Genomic DNA, 19,085 nt, shown 5'->3' with positions numbered 1-19,085 from the left:
ACAGCATCAAACAAGCTTCTGGCCAACTCAGGTTCAAACGAATCTAACTAAACAACCAAAACAATTCTTATTGTTCGTATTTGTGGAAACCACAAGGGACTAACATATCCATGCATTTCGACCAAGGAAACCATATGCACATTATGCACAATACTGAGTGGCATCCCAACTCTGTTCTGTAGTAACAAGGCTAAAAAAAATAATTAGAACAATAACCGAACCCAAAATTCAAATAAAGCCAGCACCAAAATAACAAATGATCCATCATTAGTCACAATAGTCAGAGAAGTTTCACAAATCATATTTTTAACATTGCAATAGTAATATAACATTCAAATACTTTAGAATTGAAAAGTGTAGAATAATAGTTGTCGCAACCTACACTGCGACAGGAGTGCGAAGGCCAAATGGATAGGCCAAAAGTGTTCGTCTTCTAGGAAGAAAACGAGTGGAGTTGGGGTCGACAAGGGTGTTGCCCTTGCTCCTATGTCACAAGGGACGACAGCCTTTGATAGAATGTGCATAACGTGACTTCAAAATTATTTTCTTTTCCCTTTTTAAATTTTTATTTTTTTGGGGTCGACAAGGGTGTTGCCCTTGCTCCTATGTATCCTCAGGTGCGATGAAGAATTTAGACCTACATAGTTCTTTAAGTCTGAATGTTTGTGTGTTGAGTTGGTTTTTTGAAAGATTTATTTTAATTGCGAACAAAAAGTCATTTAAGGCGTTGGACTTTGAAACGATGTTTTAAATTTTGAAAAGCGGAGAGAATCGTTAAGGCATTGGACCTTGAAACGATCTCAAGTGATATTTGATAAAAAGAAGAGGTTATGAATTGGTTTTATCTTGGTTTTGTTTATTAACTTTCAACCTCTTTAAAGACGACTTTACAATACTAGTAATCGGTTAAGATTGAACTTTACAAAGAAAACGAGATCACTGATAATAGATGGAGAAAATGAATATGCATAAAACAACAAGGGGGAACCCTAAGGGTGCATAGATCTCATTCAAATCTTAAAAACAAAACTAACCGACGGTCGCATGAAGAACACAGACCAAGAAACAAAGTAAGTAATGATCGTGGTCATGATCCGGCAGTGCCTCGGCTTCGTTTCCTCTTCTTTCTTCTTCTTCTTTCTCTCTTCTCTTAATTCTCTCACCTTTTGGACCTTGGAACTGTGAATGTATGTATACGAGATTTTGATGATGCCAAAGAAGAATCAAACAAGGTTGCTTCAAAGGATAAGCATTGCTTCAAGATTAATACAAGATTGTTTCAACAAACAAAGCCTTGTTTCAAGATTCACTAAAGATCAAGCCTTGTCTCAAAACAAAGTGTTTCCAAGACATGCAAGGCTCTGGTGATCGATTACCAAGCAGTGTAATCGATTACTAGAAGACAAGTTTGAAAAATAGTTGTTAAAAAGTGTTTTGAATTTGAAATTTGAACCTGTAATCGATTACCAGATGTGTGTAATCGATTACCAACAACGAAACTCTTGAAATTCAAATTCAAAAGTCACGACCCTTCAAAATATAACTGTGTAATCGATTATCAGAAACTTGTAATCGATTATCAGTGAAGAAATTCAAAAAAAGCTTTTTGAAAAGACGCATCTTTTCAAACTATTTTGAAAAGGCACGAAGGGCCTATATATATGTGTGTGTTTGACTTCAAAAAGCAAGAGAGAGATTTTCCAAGAGAACTTCATTACCAAATGCTCTCTCAACAACTCTTGGGCAAACACTTGCAAATCTATTAAGAGTTCATGAAACTTCAATTGTAATATTCTTCTCTTAAAGAGAGCTTCTTCTTCTTTTTCTTATTCAAAGAGATTGATTAAGGGACCGAGGGTCTCTTAAGTTATAAGGATTCTTGAACATAAGAGATGGATTGTCCCTGTGTGGTTCAGACTTTGTAAAAAGATTTTTACAAAGAGAGTGGAAAATCTCAAGTGGGTTGCTTGAGGACTGGACGTAGGCACGGGAAGTGGCCGAACCAGTATAAATCGAGTTTGCATTTCTCTCTTCCCTTATCTCATTTATATTATTGCAATCAATTTTGTCTTGCATGTTTAAAGAACATTATTAAATTGATTGTTGCTTTTACTTCTACATTCTGAGCCTATCATTTAGAATAGGGTTAAAAGTTTGTTAGTGGGAAATTAATTCACCCCTTCTTAAGTTATTGAGGCCACTTGGTCCAACAAGAACCACTTCTCAGCCCCCCTAGCACACCTATTTATAGGCAAAGGGTCATTTTGGTGGACCTGCAGCTCGCCCAACGCGAGCTAAGACTTACTCCTGAAGTAACTGGCTCGCCCAGGCGAGTTGGAGCTCACTCAGGCGAGCTGGTTCCTTTGCCCTAAAGTTGTTTGGTGGCCCAGACGAGCCAGCGGCTAGCCTGGGCGAGCTAGGGTCCAGGAAACTCAAGGAAAAGACCATTTTGCTCTCATTTTTTTGATATTTTTAGCATTCTTGATCAAAACACTTAATGATCATTTGTTTTGCACTGTAACTGGCGTTCAACATCGTATGTCGACTAGTAAGGATCAAAAGATCAACGAACGATAGTACCCAGATAAAATTAGGGTATGACAATATTAATAATATAATGAATCTATGTTCCCAGTTGAATCATATCATTATACAACATAAAGAGCAACGATCCAGAAAAATATTCATGTGCCAATAATAAAAATGAAACTGAAATATGAAGGGATATCTTTGGTTCAATCATTTTATGCTATACATTTAATTCAGTGTAAGTAAAATAATATGCCATGATGTATAATTTTTTTTAATATGCTATGTAATGAAGGAACAAACAAGTACATCGGCCACCAATTCCAATTGCTTTTAACTCAGGACAAAAGACAAATTGATAGCGAGATAAGTACCATAGAGGCACCCATGCAGCCCACTAAGATACCCATGCCGCCCATTAATACCGCAAGTAACCAAGAAGCACGTGGAACTTCTCGGATCCACAAGAGACTCGCACATTTGCGTGATTACGTGTCAAGTTAGTTAGCTATGTCGGGGGTAGGGAGACAAGCTTGTATTCGTTATAACAAAATAGCTATTTGGTTCCCTGTAATTCCACTATATATGTATCCGCCATAGAAAGGAATAAAGCATCGAGAAAGTATTTCCAGATATTCATAGCTCTTACTTTTAGCAATAGATAGGAATGTATTAACTGGTCCGACCTGCCATCCCGTGTCCAGCCATTATGCTGGAGCACAACAACCGTCAATCCGTCGTCGACCGCCTCGAGGAGGCCGTGGCTCACCTGACCCAAGCCCAAGGCACACTTACTTAGAATCACGCCTCTCTCGCTCAAAACCAAACCTCCATCACTGCCAATCTCGACTTTGTGCTAGAGCACCTCACTACACTTTCCCTACCGCCTTCTTCACCCAACCCACAACCTTCAAACAACATCACACCATCCTCTCCATTACCACGACTTCACATGAAACTCGATGTCCCGCGGTTTGACGGACAAGACCCTGTAGGTTGGATTTTCAAAATCCAACAATTCTTTGATTATCAGGGACTCCCAGATCACGAACGCATCACAGTAGCCTCCTTCTACATGGACGACCCAACTCTCTCTTGGTATCAATAGATGACCTGCAATGGGTTTGTCTCATCCTGGCCGGCATTGATGCAAGCGTTGGAATCGTGTTTCGCCCTAACGTTTTATGACGACCCTCAGGGAGCTCTATTCAAGCTCCAACAACGTGGATCTGTCAACGACTACCTCACTGATTTCGAACGGTTAGCCAATCGTATCATAGGTTTTTCCCCTACTTCCCTATTGAGCTATTTCATTTCAGGTTTGTACCCCGAGCTCCGCCGCAAAGTACAGGCGCTCCAACCCATGTCCCTGCCACAGGCCGTGGCACTGGCCAAATTGTAGGAGGAGAAGTTACAGGATCACCGTCATCCCTCACGCGCAACTCCTCCCGCACCACTACAGCTGGCGCTTCCCGGCAATCCTTCTACCCTGCCCACACCTCAACCTCGTCCTCCAGTCAAGAAACTCTCCACCGAGGAGCTGGCCATCTGCCGTGACAAGGGCTTATGTTATCACTGTGATGATAGATGGACTGTCGACCACAGATGTCTCCTTTGTCTCCACCTGCTTATTGCCGATGACGAGGATGATAGTCACACTGTGACTCCTTCTTCACCCACATCCATGTCGGAGGACACTACCAGCCCATCTTCCACGACCACCGCCCCTCAGATTAGCCTCAATGCGCTGTCAGGTATGCCGACACCAGAGAATTTTCGTTTATACTGCACTATCGCCCACCATCAGGTCATCATCCTGATCGACGAGGGTAGTACCCACAATTTTATACAAACTCGCCTGGCTTCCTTCCTCCATTTACCACAGGTTTCAACTCCGGTGATGCGCGTCATGATCGGCAATGGCAGTACTATAGACTGTGATGCCAAATGCACGGCTATTCCCATCATCATCCAAGGATGTACTTTCAATGTTGATCTGTTCCAATTGCCGATAGGCGACGCCGACATAGTTCTCGGCGTCCAATGGTTGAAGACGCTTGGCCTCGTCACCACAGAATACTCAACGTTGACGATGAGCTTTTCTCTTCAGGATCAACTAACCTCCCTTTGAGCTGATGTGCCCATCCTTCCCTGCCTAGCCTCGGCCCAACAAATTAAGAGACTGGCCCAAACCCATAGCATTGCAGCCTTATACCACATCACCAGCTTACCAGATACCACTCCCCCTCTTACTAACTACATTTGTGTTCCTTCAGACACCCCCTCCTCTACTACCCTCACCCAGATCGAATTACCCCTCCTTAATCATCTTCTCCAGCACTACCACACCTTATTCTAGGAACCTACCCATCACCCACCGCATCCACCTATTACCTAACTCTAACCCCGTCAATGTCTGCCCCTACCGTTATCCCTACAGCCAAAAGAATGAATTAGAACGCCAAGTCACAGCTATGCTCCAGTCGGACATGATTCGTCCCAGCCTTAGCCCATTTTCTTCTTCGGTGCTTTTGGTGAAGAAAAAGGATGGAAGCTAGCGTTGCCGCATGGATTATCGGGCATTGAATGCGATCACCATTAAGGATTATTTCCCAATGCCTACAATAGATGAACTGTTGGATGAAATTGGCACCGTGTCGTGGTTTTCGAAGCTCGACCTCCGGCAGGGCTTCCACCAGATTCAAATGCATGAAGAAGACATCCCCAAGACCGCGTTTCGTACCCACCACGGCCATTATGAGTTTAAGGTCATGCCATTTGGCTTGACAAACACCCCACCCACCTTCCAAGACACCATGAACGACGCTCTCCGGCCGTTCTTACGCAAATTCGCATCGGTCTTCTTTGACGATATTCTCGTCTATAGCTCCTCTTTTTCGACACACATCGAGCACCTGGAAGCTGTCTTTCATGCTCTGAGTGATGGTTCCTTCTACCTTCGTCGGACGAAATGCTCCTTTGCTGAACGTCAACTCCATTAACTCGGCCACATTGTTTCATCAAGAGGTATCGCCCCAGACCCGGAGAAAATCCAGGTGATGCTTGACTGGCCTGTTCCATCTTCTCCTTCCGACCTTCGTGGTTTTCTGGGTCTCACAGGCTTTTATCGAAAATTTATTCGCGCCTGTGCCGCCACTGCTTCGCCTTTAATGGCGCTACTGTGCAAAGATAAGTTCCAGTGGAACCCTGAAGCTCAGTCAGCCTTCGAGCGCCTGAAATCTCTCATGACGCAAGCTCCTATTCTTGCCCCGCCAGACTTCACCATACCATTTTATCTTGAGACTAACGCTTCTGGCACCGCCATTGGTGCAATATTGCTCCAAAATTCACGACCGATAGCTTTCTTCAGCAAGCACCTGTGCCCCCGTATGCAACGAGCTTCGACATATGTCCACGAGCTCCATGCGATCATGTCCGCAGTGCGCAAATGGCGCCACTATTTACTTGGCCACCATTTTTTTATCCTGACTGACCACCAGAGCTTGAAAGAGCTCATGTCTCAGGTTATACAAACGCCGGAACAACAACATTATCTGGTCAAGTTGCTTGGATTTGACTATAAAATCCAATATAAGCCTGGATCACACAATGTGGTGGCCGATGCCTTGTCCAGAGTACCGTCTTCCCCGTCCCTGTTACTGCTTTCAATCTCGCACATGACGTTCATGGCACAACTTTGACATTCTTGTTCTTCGGATCCCGCTTACCAATCCTTGTTGGCATAGATTCTGCAGAGCCCGACAGATCATCCCGGAAACTCAATCAAGCAAGACCTGATATTGTTCAAAAACAAAATAAGGCTCCCACCTGGCCATGATTTCTCACAGGTCCTGTTGGACGAATTCCACCGCACTCCGACAGGCGGCCATATGGGGATAGCAAAGACACTCCGCCGTATCCAGCAACAATTCTACTAGCCAAACATGCGCCGTGACATCAAATCTTACATCTCCCATTGTACCACTTGCCAGCACATTAAGCCTGAAAATCGCAAACCTGCAGGTCTCCTTCAACCCATCCCAATTCCATCCTCCGTTTGGGTTGATTTGTCTATGGACTTTGTTACGGGTCTCCCCATGTCACAAAGCTATATTGCCATCTTAGTGGTTGTCGACCGCTACTCGAAAGGGATCCACTTGGGACCATTACCACCTCATTATACGGCGCATAAAGTTGCAGCTTTATTCATGGATATAGTATGCAAGCTGCATGTTTTTCCACATAGCATCATTTCTGATAGGGATCCTATCTTTCTCAGTGCATTTTGGCGCTACCTTTTCACCATCAGTGGCACCCGTCTCCGCTTCAGTACCGCGTACCACCCTCAATCGGATGGGCAAATGGAGGTAGCTAATCGGATCCTTGAAAAATATTTATGTGCCTTTGTTCATGATCATTCCCATCAATGGGTGAAATACCTCTCCTTAGCTGAGTTATCCTACAATACTCCAGTGCACAACGGCACGGGCTTTTCACCATTTGAGGTTATGTATGGCAAACCTCCTCCTTCCTTACCATTTTACACAACGGGCACGTCTATGGTGGAAGTTGTTGACAACATCCTCGTTACACGTGCCACTATTCATCAAACATTGACCCGCCGACTGCAAAAATACCAGGAGACCATGAAACGTATGGCTGACAGCCACCGTCGCGACCTCTCTTTCCAGGTTGGCGACTGGGTGTATGTACGCCTTCGCCCCTATCGCCAAACATCCCTACGCCCAACATACTCTAAGCTCTCCAAACGTTTTTATGGCCCTTGCCAAGTCGAGGAACGCGTAGGCCAAGTGGCATATAGATTGAAGTTGCCACCCTCCTCCAAAATACATCCAGTCTTCCATATTTCACTCCTCAAGGCTCACGTTGGACCCCCACCCCAGACCTCACCCGCATTACCCGCTTTCTCCACGTCCAACCACCCCCTCATACATCCTTTACAGCTACTGGACTAGAAGATGGACGAGTCCACTACACCCTTGACTCCATTGGCCCTCGTCCAATGGGTTGGACTTCCACCAGAGGACACTTTTTGGGAGACGTGGGACAATTTACAGTCCATTTACAATCTTGCGAACAAGGTTTATTTCAAGACCGGGGGAATTGATAGCGAGATAAGTACCATAGAGGCACCCATGCAGCCCACTAAGATACCCATGCAGCCCATTAATACCACAAGTAACCAAGAAGCACGTGGAACTTCTCGGATCCACAAGAGACCCGCACATTTGCATGATTACGTGTCAAGTTAGTTAGCTGTGTCGGGGTAGGGAGACAAGCTTGTATTTGTTATAACAGAATAGCTATTTGGTTCCCTGTAATTCCACTATATATGTATCCGCCATAGAAAGGAATAAAGCATCGAGAAAGTATTTCCAGATATTCATAGCTCTTACTTTTAGCAGTAGATAGGAACGTATTACAAATCATGGAACATCATATGCGTACACAACAAAATTTGGATACATAGTTTATCAAGTGATAAATTCCTCTTCAAAAAAAAAAAGTGATAATTTTTTTTTGGTATACAATAATTGCACTGAGGTTTGAACCTAGGATTTCATGCATATTATTTCAAACCTTCTACCAGATATTTTTTTTTTCAATACACAAATGGCTTAAAGAAAATATTAAACAAGCTTCCAAGAGATATAATTCTAGCTTTAGTGACTCTTGGCCGCCCTTTACTCCTCTCAGCGTGTGTGTGTTTTCTTTACTCTATTCCCCTTTCCGCAATTAATGCATTTTTTAAAAACTTATCTAAAATATTAAGAAAGCTTTTGACAAAATAAAAAACACAGACAGTTTTATCAAAATAATGCGTATCAATCATGCAATGGATTGTTGGGATAAACAGACCAAATAATTTGGCTATGTGCAAGATGGGACAACAGGTAAAGCATAAATAAGCAGAGCAGTTAAGACAAATCATTGTGGGAATGGATCATCAAGATACTTTTGGATTTGGTTGAATAAAGAAATGTGATGAATGATGGCCAAGTTTGTTTTTTCTTAATTTTAATTTTTTATTAATGTTAAAAAAATTAAATATGATTAACAGTAAGATTTGATATATTTCTTAATAATTATAAAAGAAGAAAATAAAATAAATAAGATAAAATAAATCAAAATTTTCATAGAAGTTAAAATTAATTTGTAATTTTATTTTTTTCAAAACCTTTCTCATCTAATTTTTCTGTAAGCATATTTAAACTAATTATAAAAATAACGGTACATGTATTAACAATATAATTTTTTTTACAACTCTTGCGTCGATTGATCTATGTATTCGATGGTAGTAAAAGTACATATTTATTAACCAATATTATAATGCCTTTTTAGTAAATTAAAAATCAAATATTAATCTCAATTGAATAATTTTGATAATTCTCAAGCTGATTCACACTCCACCTTAATCCCAAGTAATAAAAAGTAAACACTTACTATCTTTTTTATTTTTATTTTGTGATTATTTCCAAATTATTATAATATAATAATTCATGCAAATTTGGTGATAACTTTAAAATCATTACAATATAATAATTCATAATCAACATGTGATTAGTTGAAATAAAACTTAATTTGGATTTAAGTTTAATAGGATCAATAATATTTTTTTGATAAAAATTAGTATCGATAAAGTTAATAAATATTTTACACTTGTAATATATATATTGACTGAAAATAAAATAATGATATATGAATCGTCTTTTATTTTAAATATCCTTCCAACACCTCTTTTTTCTCTCTCTTTTCCTTTCTTCTTATTACAACATAAATCTTATTATATTTATATTTCTTACTTTTTCTCTCTCTAAATGTTGGATAATATATTAGGAAGATTTAGGTACAACTTTGTAAATGATAAAAAAGTTTTATCTACAAAGCAAATGCGCTAATTATCGATCAGTCCCACACATTTTTTTTTCATAGATAGTTTTTATTTCAAACTGGATTGTCTGTGTTTTTTGTGATTTCATTATTTGATGTGATGCAGTTAAGATCTATCATATGGAGAAGGAAGCTCTATATATGCATGTGTTTGTTATGCTTGATATTTATACATTTGGAAAGCAAAAGCATGATGAAGCCAAGTAATGCAGCTGAAAGCAAACTCGATACATTTCATATTTCATAAATTTTCAACTACGTCAGGTTGATTGCATTTGTCATATAGTATTTGCAAAGGAGAAATTCTTATATAAATTTTGTTTTATTGTAGTTACTTAAATGAAAATTAATGTACGTGTACTACTAAAATATTTAATATACGTGTACTTACACACATTAAGTGTTGATTTAAGTAGATATGGAGGAAGTTCTTATGAAAGATTTTTTTTCCAATACGCATGTATATCATTACAAATAAAAGGGTGAGGAATATTATTCTATAGTTTTCGGCAACTTCAACAAAATTATTGCATATCAAGATGTCTTCACTATAATTTAAGGTAATGGTATTGTATATTCTTATGTTAATACACTAATAGTGCACGTGCTGGCATTATAAATCCACCCCTCTACTAAAAAAAAAGTTTTTTACTACGCACCTTCGATTCTAAAAAACCGTCTGGTGAAAATTTTATAAATATAAGAATTTTCAATGAATTCAAAACTACTATTCACGATGGTTTCGCAAAAATCATGTTAAAAGGTTGTCCTCTCACTCTCACTCTCATTCGATTTGCTTGGTATGTTTGAACACCATAACCAATAAATTGGAAATTATGAGGACTCTATCTTTCCGCTACTAAACTTCCAGGTGGACCCTCTGGTGTAGAACCTCGTCATCACTGACGTGGACGATTTCACCTTGGAGTTCTGCCACATCTACCGTGGGACCTTGCGGTGGCACCTGCTAACCACCGGTTGGAGCACATTCGTCAACAACAAGAAACTCGTGGCCGGTGGAAAAAAAAACTTCCTCCATAACTCTTTCTTTTCTTTCTTTCTCCGATTGCATCGCTTGCTCGCAACCACCATGCCTTCTCGAAGAAGAACTCTCTTGAAGATCATCATTCTCGATGACATCGGGTTCGTCTCTTTCTCTCTTCCTCTTTCTTTTCTTCCTCCATTTCTAGGGTTTACTTCAATCACAGATCTATACTCCCTTCGTGCTTTCGAACCACTTTACCCAATCTCTTTTCAATTATTCCATTTCGTTAATTCATTTTTACTCCTGATTACATTATATTGTGATTTTTTTCAGGGATCACAAGAACCGTAGCTTCTGTTACTCTAATCTCTTGGACAATTGTAATCGTGCCTACTTGATTTATTAGTTACAAATATTTACTTAATTATTTTAATTTTATTGTTGATGCTTCGCAGGGTGCGGAAGACATCTTTGATGTACTAGTATCCTTCGGTTTCTGTCTACAAACTTTGTGTTCTTTACTCTTTTTTTTTTAATTTGAGTTTCATTAAACATCTGTTGTTCGTTTTTCTTTTGGTAAACTTGTATGCTAGCTGTACTTCTGTTTCGATCCTTTTCTTCCACTAAGCAAAAGTAAAATTGTCTATATAGTGCTTTGCATCATCCAACCAATAGGTTATTTTAATTGGAAAATACTCATGCATGTAGGTAAGTTAAAATGATAATTCCAATGAATTTCACCATCTTATCTTCATAATTGCAAATGTATCTATGAGCTTAGATAAATTATAATTTAGGTTTTCTAATTTATTTGATCTCTTTGACTAATATGACAACTAGATCAAGTTGCTTGTGTTGGGGAAGTGGGCTTATTTCCTTTCTCTCTAGGAGCATCTGACAGATTGAATAATGTTGATCATAAGAAGGTTTACTTTAAGGGAATGCCCATCTATAATTAATTAGGTAGAACTTCAATTAATATGCTTAGAATGATTTTCACACTTGGATACAACTATCTTCAAATATTAATTTTTTCATGTGTGAAGGATACCATTTCTCCTCTGATCTACAAGTATGTTGTGATTACTTATATGCTAGAGGCTTTTTTTGATGGCCCTATTTCATAAGCACTTGTCTTCATGCACAATTAACAAATTACACATTGAAAATTAAAACTAATTAGAGTGAACATATAGAAACATCTTTCATTTTGAACTTTGGTTGTTTTATAGTTGGTTATCAAATGCCGTCAATACCCATGCAAGCTTTTGATGTCCAAAATACTATAAATCCATATGACCCCCATTAATGATTTTCAAATAATCTCTTCTTTGTGAACTATATAATAATAGAATAAACTAAATTTGTAATTTTAACTACTCTCGTTCTAATATTATGGTTATAATTTTTCCTGTCTAATTGTCTATCATTCTAAATTTATTAACAGGTTCTTAGGAGACATGGAGATATAAGTCTGCTTCTTAGACTTATAGTGTGAGAATACTATATCTTTCATGTCCATGGTCTGTATAAACTTGGTAAGAATGGAATACTCTAATTAATAGTGGATTCTTCATAAATTCTTAGAATTATTAAAAATGCTTTATCTTCCATTCTTACACATATGATGTAAGAATTCTATCATAGCTTTCATGTCCATGATCTACAAGTACAACTTAGTAAGTAATACTTTCTAACTGATAATAGATATATCAAAAATTCTAAAACTTACATGATTGTTGCTCTTATTTTTCCATTCCTGGACTCACTGTTGTTTTAACTTTTAGCTTTCATATTTATTATAGTGGTGAATTTCATAATTTAAGACTTCTAAAGATTACGAAGGAAGTGAACTTGGTAATTAGGATATCCAAAATTTTTGTAAAACATTACACTAAAACTTATAATTTGTAGTGCTATATGATTAAGGTTCTTTAGCTTTCTCATTTAAATTGAGCTTGAACTTTGAACTTGTTTCTCTTATTCTAATTTTTTATTTTAGATTAAAAAAATATGAAAAAAGCAATACCAAAATTCTTGTTCTATTTCTTTTGTAGCTGTCTGTTTTCTGTTAACTTACTTCAATTGCTCCACATATTATTGCCTATTTTCTAGGTTTGTTCTATTGAATATTTCTTTTTTGATACACAAGTTTTTTGTATTCTCGCTTTAAAAAGATTATTGTAGTGAGTGATACATTGGTTCATATTGTTTCTTATATGGATTTAAATTTAACCAATCATAACTTGAAATTTTACCTCTGACTACAATGAAGACCATCATTATTCACAAAATAATGACAACAGAACTAACAATCTTTGTCCTACCGTCAATGGGGACTCATTAAATTCCCATTTTGTCAAGGGATTGCAATTCACTCTATTGTCAGGACCTTAATCATTGGTAACTTGAGCATTTGTCTGGACCTAATTGTACTCTATTTTGAATTGATTCCAATTTTACAAGTTATGGTCTTCTGCTTAAATATTCAATTTTCTATTTTGAAGTGATCCTATTTTGTTTTCTATCTTTTTTTTTGAGGAATTTGTATCATATACCTTAATCATTGATCATCATGCATATTTTTCCTTTTGTATTTTTTTCTAAAGGTCTTTGAGATTGATGATGTGAAAGTATGGAGATCTATTTTGATATCTGTCACTTCTTATGCATTGGGGCTCTTCTTGATTTCCAAAGCTCTCTGGCTTCTTCCTTATCATTATTTCTTAGTGAAAACTCATTTCTTCTTAAAGATCTATGCCAACTTTTTTTGTTTTAAGTTCCCTATAATAGACTTAAATATGTTAAAAATATTTATTTATTATAATTTTAATTACAATATTATTTTTTGTAATGATTGGTAGTTTACTTTGGCATAACAAATATTTGCATCACTCACTTTATATCTATAAAGAGCACAACTTATATTATATGTCGGAGTGGAGCCATGCCATGACCACGAAGGGGGGATCCGATTCCGCTAGCTACAGTTGAAGTTGTTACTGAGGTAAATATAAAATTCTAAATTGTCTTATTGTGTTAGTTACTAAAACCAACTGAATAAATGAGATCATACATATGGTAGATTTAGTAATTGGAGAAAATAATATTAATTGGAAATAAGAAAATAATATATTACACGGTGTATTGGTTGTTATTCACTAGAAAGCTAGTTTTTTTCATCAATTGTGTAATATTTTGTAAATTAATATTATTATTTATGGTTATTGGTGCACCCATTCCTAATGCTTTCATGGTCATTAGTCCACTACTAAAGAAAATTTGAATATCATTGTTTTCTTAAACTTGATAGAAGCTTTAACATGAGCTTGCCGTATTTTTTAAAATTATTGTAGAGAAAATAACTATTATTATCATAATATAAATTCATGTATAATGTCAAATTTAAAAATAATGTCAATAATGGGACCTTAATTTGCTTTTTATTGGGTATGCATGATTATTTTTTGGTCAAAACTTGGATGTTTGCATTCATAATGTTATTCATATAGTGGTTGGTTTGATGTTATTTTTATTTAGGTTTGGAAAACACTATTGTACTCGACCCATTTACATCCCTATTTAGAGCTTATTTGTAACACTACTAGAAAATATGTTTTTAACATTGGTTATTAAGGACTTTCAACATTGGTTATTAACTGATGTTAAAACTACCGATATTAAAAGTCTCAACGTTAACATTGGTTTTCCAAAACCGATGTCATATCATATAAAAAATAACAAAAATAAAATAAAATAAAATATTTAAAAATGCACATCGATTCTTTATGAAAATCAATGTTGTCAGTCAACAACAACATTTCTTTTCCAAAAAACCAATGCTATTTTTGAATGACAACATAAGTTTTTCATAAAAACTGATGTTGCTTTTGAATGACAACATCCATTTTTAGACAGTCGATGTTGTCAGTAAAAAAACACCGGTTTTCATAAGAAATCGATGTTTTTTGTATTTTTTTAGTATCCTGTGAATTGAAAAGCAAAAGCAGACTATACAATTTTTATGAAGCATTTTAAATTTTGTCCATAATATATAATAGAATATTTACAATGAATTATAAGAAAAATGAAAGTGAATACATAATAAATTTTGTAACCTAATCTAAATTAACATGATAACTACTACACAATTCTAAAATTACTTAGAGTCCTAATGTTTGATTTTTAACTTTCAAATAATATCTTTCCCATTGAATGCGAATGACCTTCATTCTCTCTGGTTCCAATGGTCTTTGATCAGTGAAATACTGCATGATATAATAAAACATAAGTTAATAAATGAGTATAAGAAATTGAATTAGTTTTGAAGTAAACAGTTACCATTTCCCAGTTATCCTTGAAACCTCCTAAGATTATTGTTGACATCTACCCGCACTTAGTGCTTCCTTTTTGCTTATTACACTAGATTGAATAAGATATTTAGATATTCAAAGTTAACTGAAGCGTAATAAAATTTAATTTTTAAGACATGAAATGAAACATTATTTAAATGACTTACTTTAACTACAATCCATCTAGTAGCAACCTTGGATTTACTTCTTTGACTGTCGTTGAATACTTTCAAAACACCGATTAAGAGAAACATGCATGTGTATTATACAATAAAAATATTGAAGTCAAATTGTAATCATAAAGTAAATGTATTACAAAATATAACTTACCTGTTAATAATTCTTTTCAAGTAGTTGTCGGGCCTATCCTTATTGTGCAAGAAACAAAACCAGAGGACAACATTGTCGTTAGGCAAAATGATGACCATTTGCCAATGTGTATTGCATTGGAGAACATTAAGTTATTATAAAACATACATGATTTAAATTGATTTGTTGAGTTTAACTTACCGATTCAAGTAGGCTCCTAGGTAGACATCTCTTTGTGAAGTTTGCATCCATTTTTTTTAATGTAATCTTATGATTCAAATTGCGATTGCCTAGATCTTTGCATAGATTGTGGCTTGAGGAATCCACACACGTCGACATTCCCCGCTCGCATAGTTGTCTTAGTCATATGCCTATTGTTGTTAAAATATAATATATTATGCATGAATATAAAACAATCAGTTAGGTAATTTATAATAATGTAAAGTGACTTACAAAATCTACAATTGTATAACATAGATGCTCAAACATTTACCACCATAAGCTATTTCAGAAAGATTTATGTACAATGGGAAGTTATCATTATACACCCCAAACATACTAGCATCTCACGACACTTGCAATGGCTTCAGGAAAAGCGACGGAATGGTCAATGCCATCAGGTGCAATGGATCGACGTCAGGATTCAGCATATCTACAGGTTTCGTCGGTCCCTTAGCTACCTGCTTATCCTACATAGTTCATAAACATTAAGCGAATGACCGTCAAAACTTGATTTATAACAAATCATTTATTAATAATTATTAAAAAAAACAAAATGAAATACCTGTTCTGAAAAAGGCTTTACGAGATGTGGCAGCCAAGCAAGGCAGGTGTTAAATGCCTGCTCCACAATACTTAGCAAATATCACAAGTTTTTACTATCTAAACTAAAAAATAAATAATGATGATTTGAACATAGCATTCAACAACACAGATAAAGCAAAACAAAGCTACAAGTTACGATATTTTGGAATTTTTAATAAAGAAACAATAAAACGATATGAAATTCAAATGACAAAGGTTGTTGGGATTAGATTTCATCGAACCAAACTCTATTTACACTAAAACATAATATTCTAATCCAATGTTAATATCAGTCACAGTTCAAAAATGATATTCTAATCCTTAATTCATTAGGTGAAAAGACCTAAGTTCCTCCATTAAATGTCAATCTCTTGCACATTTAAAAAAGAAACTTGCTTTTAGATCAATGATCCAAAGATAATCATTACCCCTCATCATATTCCTAACTTCGAGGTTTAATGGGCATTTTACCATAATTCAAGATAAAGAAAGTATTTTCCAATAACAATCTTATCCATAAATCAAGCTATGAGTGGCCAATCCATAACAAACATGAAACATAGAAGTAAAAAGATAACATTGAAGAAAAAGATGAATATATAACACTATTTCAAAAGAAATACATGAGAGCATAAGGTTTAGACATAATCTAATCCCAACAACAAAGGGTTTAGCCACCCCTTTCCATGAATAACATCCAAATGCAAGAAAGACGGAAGAACAATGGAAAAAGAGAGTTAGAGAAAAAAACTTTAGTAAATGAGGTGTTTTTGCAAAATGAGGACCTGTTTATCAAAATGACCCAGAGAATCTATTTATACAAACCAAAAAATCTACACTTAAGTGAGTGTATGCTCAAGTAAAACAATTTGGACTTAAACAAACATTGTAGCTATGCAGTTATGCACTTCAATCTAAATGCAACTTAAGCCAAAAGCTATTTTGTCGAAGTAAATTTTCCTCTGCAACCTTCTTTTTCATCAATTCTTCAAAAAAGGAACTTTAGTTTGAGCCATCCAATCCTAACTTAAGCACATTTGTTGTAATTTCCACTTCAAGCTTTCATTAAACCTTACTCCGAAAAATTCACTTCAATTCAATTAAATATCCTACAAAATAGTCCATCAATAAGCATATGCAATCTTGCAAAACTACAAGTTAAAGAGAACAAACTAGAAATTAACAATTTATATCAAAAAGTCATAAACAAAGTCCTAAATAAGAAAAAATATTAGATAATTGTCTAAATCACATGTTTCAATTAAGTATTTTTTGGCAATTATCAGTGATATATCAATTTTCCTATAACAACAATATATAATATTTTTATTTGCATGCAACATCAAGTTGACACCCCAAAATATGTGTGTACTTCCTAAACTAAGAATAGTTAAGACTAGGCTATAGGATCTTTTGATTGCAATGTTTGGTCCTTCATGAGACACTAAAAGAGACTACAAATATTGGGGATGTATAAAAAAAATAAGCAAAATAAAGTTTTCCAAAATGTATAAAAAATAAAGCAAAATCTCATGACAATCAAAATTCATACAATTATATAAATTGTCTTTTTAGTCACAATACTCCCATCTTTTCAAGTTCAAGTGTCAATATATAAATCTCAGTTATGGAAGGTTGCAATCCTTTAGCTTTTATTGTCTATCATTGTTAAGAAGATTGTCAATCATTCTATTTGTAATCAATAAGAGGAATAATAAGAAGAAAAAATAAATAAACCAAATCATGAATATGCCTCGAAAAATTCTTGGTTCCTATGCAATGTAAATCCTCATAATTTGAGTGATTCTTTTTGTTGATGTGACTTATTTCCTATAAACAATGAATTAAAAAGTCAAGAATAAAAATAAACACAATGTACATAATTATTATATTAACCAATGATTAATAATGTAATATATTTACCTTTCATTTCTTTGAACACCAATGATGTACTAGATCATAATATTGAGAAGGATCAACTCTTGTATCAAAGATATTGGCAGTCATTTCCTCCTAAGTCTTGCTTTCATCATACCCCTTTGATTTCATATCATGTTTAAATTGCCTCCATTTACCACTCATGTGATGCTCTAGAATTTGCTTTGTTAGCTCAATCAATTCAAGAACAAATCGAAACTTACTCTGTTATGGGAATTATTAGCAATTTCAACACAATATTGTATTAACACTTGAATCTATGGCAACAATTGTTCCACACAATTATATCACTAGGTGCAAGCAAATCATGAATTGATACACAACTCAAACCAAAGGTAACACACTCTTGCAATTGAATTGATGCACAACATAGACCAAAAGGTAATACACACTTGCAACTGATTTTTGTTAAATAAAATTGTTGCCACAATTGATTTTGAATCTGAAAATGCCATCGGATATGGTTTGAACAAATAAACAATTGAATGAATCAAGAAACAAATTCAAATATGTCGATGCTAATGTGTAATAGCTAGAAAATGGTAAGTTGAAAAAATAAATCATGAACAGAAGAACATGAGATCAAATCGAAGGAAAAATCACAATGAAAAAGGATTATGGAATAACCAAAAGCACCATAATCCATAATAAGCATCAAACAAGGAAACCTCTAATAATGCTAGAGAGAGAAAGAGAGAAGGAGATTCTAGAGAGAAAGAGAGGGAGAGGACCTTGCATTTGAGAATCTGCACGGTGAATAACTCAATCTCAAAGTTGTCGAGGAGGGGGAGGCAGCGATCAACGGTAGGGATGGTGGTGGCAGCGTGGGTTTGTTGGAATTGGACAAGCAGAAGAACATGAGTGTGTATGAGATCTATAAATTTGGACTAAGCGGGTTTAAATATTTAATATTTTTATTTATCTAAAACTATATTTGAAATATAAGGAAAAAAATGTATAAAATTTACCTTGAAGTTAATTACTTTGACACTTATGTGATATTATCATCAATATTTAATAATAAATAATGTTTGATTTTTTAATATAGAAATATATATAAATAATAGTCTCAAATTTTTTTATCTTCTAAATTTAGGTCAATGTTGCTTTTTATCTCCTAAATTTAAATTTGTTTTTTTACTACTACAATTTTTAAAAATGATCTTTTTAGTATTTCCTACAATAAACATATTTTGCATCTAAGCGTTCAAAAACAAGAGAGACTAAAAATAACAATCTTCAAATTTAAGACACTA

At 35.4% G+C, this 19,085-nt stretch overlaps 1 long non-coding RNA gene across 2 annotated transcripts; it reads left to right on the top strand.

Annotated features, from left to right (window-relative positions):
* The first annotated feature begins 10,191 nt into the window (after positions 1 to 10,191).
* Positions 10,192 to 18,789, top strand: LOC121173174 (uncharacterized). Of its 2 annotated transcripts, none has more exons than XR_005887510.1 (3): positions 10,192 to 10,584; positions 10,760 to 11,389; positions 11,874 to 18,789. It is a non-coding gene; the product is annotated as an uncharacterized lncRNA (long non-coding RNA). The 2 variants fall into 2 exon arrangements; XR_005887509.1 differs by having other exon boundaries at positions 10,760 to 13,433; positions 15,678 to 18,785.
* Positions 18,790 to 19,085: the final 296 nt, after the last annotated feature.

The sequence above is a fragment of the Glycine max genome, chromosome 12, assembly GCF_000004515.6.
Source record: "Glycine max cultivar Williams 82 chromosome 12, Glycine_max_v4.0, whole genome shotgun sequence".
In the NCBI taxonomy this organism is placed as follows: domain Eukaryota; kingdom Viridiplantae; phylum Streptophyta; class Magnoliopsida; order Fabales; family Fabaceae; genus Glycine; species Glycine max.
This window is presented reverse-complemented; position numbering and strand designations above follow the sequence as displayed.